General features: G+C 46.0%; 1 long non-coding RNA gene across 1 annotated transcript; it reads right to left on the reverse strand.

Moving 5' to 3' along the window:
• Window positions 1–1281: 1281 nt before the first annotated feature.
• On the reverse strand, window positions 1282–1930 carry LOC135180435 (uncharacterized). Its single transcript, XR_010304431.1, has 3 exons — window positions 1887–1930; window positions 1602–1749; window positions 1282–1426 (listed from the first exon to the last, which is right to left on the reverse strand). It is a non-coding gene; the product is annotated as an uncharacterized LOC135180435 (long non-coding RNA).
• Window positions 1931–6428: the final 4498 nt, after the last annotated feature.

Below are 6428 nucleotides of genomic sequence, written 5' to 3' on the forward strand. Positions count from 1 at the left end.
AGGTCCAGCAGTGCCTCTCTTCTGGTCAAGCTCTCCACCACCAGTGCTAGAAAGTTTTCCCCAAGCCACTCTAGCAGTTGCCAGGATGCACACAGCATTTCCCTGTGCTGCTTTTCCTTCTGTCACGCTGCAGTACCCCAGTGCACTTCCAGAAACTTAGAAAGTCACCAGAGATACTGACAGTTAGATATCAATGAATGTTCTACCCAATGGGGAATGTGTTATGTTTATATATTCCAGCAGCATACCTGGAAAAAGAAACTTGCAGCTCAGAGCTGCAGCAGACCATGAATGACAAATGGAGACCTTGAGTCCACAAGAACATGAAGGCCTGTTCAAAAGGTTAATCTCAGTGATGCTAAAGCAGAGAAAAGCCTGATCCCTTTGAATGCTGGCATCCTTTTCTACTTCAATGTGTATTTAGTGTGGCTGATTTGTCTCATGGTAAAAGTAACGTTTCAGTTGGAAAGTTGGGGAAAACCATATTGATAGGAGCTGTCATACAGCTCCTCAGAGGTCAGGACAGTGAACCCAACCCAGCAGCTGGCTTCCCACTGAGCAGTCTGGCTTTCACCACCAGTAAGCCAGCCCATCACTCTGTGTAGCTGGGTTAGTGAAGCCAATCTTAGAATCATAGAATCAACCAGGTTGGAAGAGACCTCCAAGATCATCCAGTCCAACCTAGCACCCAGCCCTGTCCAATCAACTAGACCATGGCGCTAAGTGCCTCAGCCAGGCTTTGCTTCCACATCTCCAGGGACGGCAATTCCACCACCTCCCTGGGCAGCCCATTCCATTGGGAAATCACTCTCTCTGTCAAGAACTTCCTCCTAACATCCAGCTTAGACCTCCCCTGACACAACTTGAGACTGTGTCCTCTTGTTTTATTGCTGGTTGCCTGGGAGAAGAGACCAATGGCCCCACCTGGTTACCACCCTTCCTTCAGGTAGTTGTAGACAGCACTGAGGTCAGCCCTGAGCCTCCTCTTCTCCAGGCTGCACACCCCCAGCTCCCTCAGCCTCTCCTCACAGGGCTGTGTTCCAGGCCTCTCACCAGCTTCGTTGCTCTTCTCTGGACACGTTCCAGTATCTCAACATCTCCCTTGAATTGAGGAGCCTTGTGCCAGTTTCATAGCTACTGCTCTCACAGTACTGCTGTTTCCAGAGATAAATGATGCATCTTCTCTGCCCTTCGCTGCACACAGTCTCACACACACACTCATCTCTCCTCGTGCCCTCATTATTTTGTATTTTGAAAGCAATTACTTTTGAATGGAGCTCATTTAAGTTTCTGTCTCTCTAGAAGTCAGCCAACTCTTGACTATTATTTCATTGCCAGGTTGTCAAAAATGCCCATGCAAACCTTTCTGCTGAGAGCTAATAGTCAGTTGCCGACGTGGTCCTGTGTTCTTTTGCCATTAAAGAACCTATGCAGAGGAAAAGAATTTGAACAATGTTAAAAGGTCTAAAGAAAATTTCATAGCCTGCAATTTCCTTTCATTACGTACAGTTACATCAAATTGTTGAGCTGATGTAATAGATAAAATGAGGAGCTTTCATCAAATTATTTTAAAATGTCACTAAGAAAAAGTGGGAAAATACCTGAAGTAAACTTTCCATGAATCCTACTTGAAATCATTTTACTTCCAGTTGATTATAACCATGGCACTGTAGGCTGACACTTGACATCTGCTTCAAACAAGTCATTATGTATACCCACCAATTTCTTAGTGTCGTCCTCTCACTCAGACTGAGTTGTTAAGTGTTCAGTGAAAGGAGAAAGAAAAAATAAGAGGAAGATTAAAAAAGAGGGCAAAAGCATGCTGTTGCACATGTAGGATATAGGAGTAAAACCAGGCAACAGCTACTTTCCAGCTGAAGTCTTACCTTTTTGGCTGCAAGATGAGCCCTCAGTCTGTTCTCAGCTGGACCTAACCTCCCCCCAGGGCCAAAGTAGTCAGCAACGATTCTTCTAGTATGGGAAGCAGCTGAGTGTCATTATGACTTGCCCCACCTTGCAGTTAAACATGCCAAGCCCTGAACCACTGGGTCACAACTTGCATCTTCTGTAGTTACAGGATACTGGAAAACATCCTGAGATAAGAGAAAGGCTATGTATGTTATCTGGAGGCTAGTAAAGCCTATGGCACTGTCTTCCACAGCTTCCTTCTGGATAAACTGGCCAACTGGCTGCATGTGGCTTAGATTGGTGGATGCTTTGCTGGAGAAAAAGCTGGTTGAGTGGCTGGGCCAAAAGACTGGTGAGGAATGGGCTTAAATCCAGCTGATAGCCAGTCACTAGTGGTGTTCCCCAGGGCTCAGTATTTGGGCCAGTTCTCTTTAATGTCTTTATCAATGATTTGGATGAGGGAATTGAGTGCACCCTCAGTAAGTGGTGTTCCCCAGGGCTCAGTATTTGGGCGAGTACTCTTTAATGTCTTTATCAATGATTTGGATGAGGGAATTGAGTGCACCCTCAGTAAGTGGTGTTCCCCAGGGCTCAGTATTTGGGCCAGTACTCTTTAATGTCTTTATCAATGATTTGGATGAGGGAATTGAGTGCACCCTCAGTAAGTGGTGTTCCCCAGGGCTCAGTATTTGGGCGAGTTCTCTTTAATGTCTTTATCAATGATTTGGATGAGGGAATTGAGTGAGTGCACCCTCAGTAAGTGGTGTTCCCCAGGGCTCAGTATTTGGGCCAGTACTCTTTAATGTCTTTATCAATGATTTGGATGAGGGAATTGAGTGCACCCTCAGTAAGTGGTGTTCCCCAGGGCTCAGTATTTGGGCCAGTTCTCTTTAATGTCTTTATCAATGATTTGGATGAGGGAATTGAGTGCACCCTCAGTAAGTTTGCAGATGACACTAAATATAAAGGAAGCGTTCATCTGCTTGAGGGTATGTGCTAGTTTGAGCCTAGCTGGGATATTTTGGTGAGAAGAATTAGATTATAGGCTGTGAAAAGGAAACAGTGGTGATGTCTGCTTCACTCATAGGCTTGCTGAGATATGTAAGAACAAGAACTTAAACATAGATAAGGGAGTCGCTCTCTGTCTCTTGGGACTTCATGAACTTCTCTCTAACCTAACCTGCTGTCTGTGTGACTAATCCATCTGCTTCCTAACCTCTCTGTGTGACCCTCAAACTACCTTGAGCATAAGGTAAAGTCTGGGGTAAGGTAAAGAGGGGGGAGGAAGGTGGAAGGGTGGTTGGGAGCCCCCTCCTGGGGGCTTGTTTCTGGGAGGGCTGTTGTGTTTCTGTATTCCTTTTCAACGTCTCTATTTCTGTCTATAGCTGTATATATTGTAAATACCTGCTTTTATATTGTGCTAAACTGCAAATATAAAGCTTCATTCTTCGATTTTTCAGCTGCTGAGCTTAGTCTGGGTGATTTTCCAACAGTGGGGGGTGGGCAGGTAACACCCAAACCATCACAGGGTATGAGGGCTTTGAAGATGGATCTGAACAGGTTGCATTGCTGGACCACAGTCAATTGTGAGAGGTTTAACAAAGCCACGTGCCAAGGTCCTTCACTTGGGTTACAGCAACCCCATGTAATGCTACAGGCTTGGAGCAGAGAAGCTGGAAAGTGTCCAGCAGGTAGAAAGGACTTTAGAGTTGCTGCTTAACAGGCAGCTGAGCAAGAGTCAGCAGTGTGCTTGGTGGTCAAGAAGGCCAACAGCATCTCAGCCTGTATCAGGAATACTGTGACCAGCAGGAATAGGGTTTGTGCCCCTGTACTCAACACTGAGGAGGCTCCTCCTCAAATACTGTATTCAGTTTCAGGCCACTTCTTTGCTCTTCCAGAGAAGGGCAATGAAGCTGGTGAAGGATCTGGAGAACAGGTGTTATGAGGAGTGGCTGAGGAACTTGGGTTGTTTTGTCTGGAGAGGAGGAGGCTGAGGACAAACCTCACTGCTCTCTACAACTACCTGGAATGGGGCTGTTGTGAGGTAGAGGTCAGCCTCTTCTCCCTAGTATGAAGTGATAGAATGAGAAAAAATGGTCTAAAATTGGGCCAGTGAAGGTTTATGTTAATTAGTAGAAACTTTTTTTTTTGCTGAAAGATTGATCAGGCATTGGATGAGGTTGCCAGGGAAGTGGTGGAGTCACTGTCCCTGGAGGTATTAAAAAAACCAAGTAGGCATAGCACTCTGGGACAAGGTTTAGTGGCTATGCTCAATGGTTGGACTTGATGATCTTAGAGGTCTTTTCCAACCAAAACAATCCTGTCATCCTATGACAAAGTAAATGAACCTGCTGCTTGTGGAGTGGCCACAGAGGTGTGGATGAGACACTCACAGACACCCTGATCATGCACACTATCCAGTCATGAAACCAGGCTGAGCTTAGCTTCAGGAAAGAAATGAACAAAAAGCATAGATTTAGGTTTTGTGATGCCCGTTTATTCAGCCACAACAATCTACAACTGAATTAAACACACCCCACCAGACCAATACTGTAAGATCACAGAACTCTAGAGCAGCTGACAGAAACAGGGTGTTGTGTGTGGGGGGGTTGCATTAGTATAGCATACATAAAGTAATTAAAAAGGCACCAACTTCAGTCAAACTCACAGTGAGGTTGAAACATCTAAACTAAAACCACATATGAAATAGGACTCAGAAAATTCAGGGGGAAATGGACATAGGAAATGTGCAGTAAGAACTGTCAGTGGCTATGCTCCTTAGTATATGACATGATGAATGAAGAAGGCTTTTTCTGTTGAGGCAGTAGCAGCAGAAGTTGCCATCTTACAGCATAGCAATCTCAATTTGTGCACTGAAACTGATATTGTTAAAGCTCAACAATGCATGAGGAGTGTAGGTGACTCCTATGAGCAAAGATAGAGAGTTAAAAAACCCCATCAATATCATAAATAATATGAAGTCTTGGCTATGAAACCCTGTGCCATTTAACTCACCATAGAATCATAGAATCAACCAGGTTGGAAGAGACCTCCAAGATCATCCAGTCCAACCTATCACCCAGCCCTATCCAGTCAACTAGACCACGGCACCAAGTGCCTCATCCAGTCTTTTCTTGAAGACCCCCAGGGATGGTGCCTCCACCACCTCCCTGGGCAGCCCATTCCAATGGGAAATCACTCTCTCTGTGAAGAACTTCTTCCTAATATCCAGCCTATACCTACCCTGGCACAACTTGAGACTGTGTCCCCTTGTTCTGTTGCTGGTTGCCACACTTCAGTGGTGAAACACTGTGAAAAATGAATGTAACTAAGATTTATTTTCCATATTTTAGCAACCTACTGGCTTGTCACATGCCCCTTCACAACACTCTCTTTAGTACTGGTTTAGGTATGGGCTCAGCACAAGAGCTGACCGCATCCTTGCCTGCTTTGCAGAGTCTTTATCTTGGGAAACAACTAATAGCAAACGGTTTGTTCCGAGGCGAATGGTGATGATAGCAAAGGTGCCTCTTTTACTTGCAGATCATAGAATCATAGAATCAACCAGGTTGGAAGAGACTTCCAAGATCATCCAGTGCAACCTATCACCCAGCCTTATCCAATCAACTAGACCATGGCACTAAGTGCCTCATCTAGTCTTTTCTTGAAGACCCCCAGGGACGGTGCCTCCACCACCTCCCTGGGCAGCCCATTCCAATGCCAATCACTCTCTCTGTGAAGAACTTCTTCCTAACATCCAGCCTAGACCTACCCTCGCACAACTTGAGACTGTGTCCCCTTGTTCTATTGCTGGTTGTCTGGGAGAAGAGGCCACCCCCCACCTGGCTACAATGCCCCTTCAGGTAGTTGTAGACAGTAATAAGATCACCCCTGAGCCTCCTCTTCTCCAGGCTAAACAGGCCCAGCTCCCTCAGCCTCTCCTCATAGGGTTTGTGCTCCAGGCCCCTCACAAGCTTTGTTGCCCTTCTCTGGACATGTTCCAGCACCTCAACATCTCTCTTGAATTGAGGGGCCCAAGGATCACAGAACCCTGCCCCATTGAAAGAAATGGTGCAGCCTACAGCCTGGCTGAAACTAAAAGCAGCTGCTGTGGCAGTGACTGTGGCTGCTGCACTCACAGCAGCCAGGAACACAAGTTATAACCTGCCCTGCCTTCCACAGAGCTGGTCAGAATACACTGAATGTATATGTGATCAATATGCAGCCCTATAAGACAGGTATTCCTGTGACAGACTCTTAGACTGCTCACTTCAGGCACCTCAGACAAAGCCAGGCAAAGCCATCCTTCGTTTTTAACCTTTGCTCTCACGAGCAGCCTGTCTCCCTCGGGCACTTACCTTGGTGGGAAGGGCAGTGAAGGGAGCGAGTGCCATCTAGCTTTGCTGTGTGCTCACTGTGCTTAGCTCTAAGTAGACCCATAACCACAGCTGGATTTCTAACGTAGGTGGGTTAAAGCATGTCCTAGGAATGAGAGCGATTTCATCAGTGCACAGCTACTT

The sequence above is a fragment of the Pogoniulus pusillus genome, chromosome 1 (genome assembly GCF_015220805.1).
Source record: "Pogoniulus pusillus isolate bPogPus1 chromosome 1, bPogPus1.pri, whole genome shotgun sequence".
In the NCBI taxonomy this organism is placed as follows: domain Eukaryota; kingdom Metazoa; phylum Chordata; class Aves; order Piciformes; family Lybiidae; genus Pogoniulus; species Pogoniulus pusillus.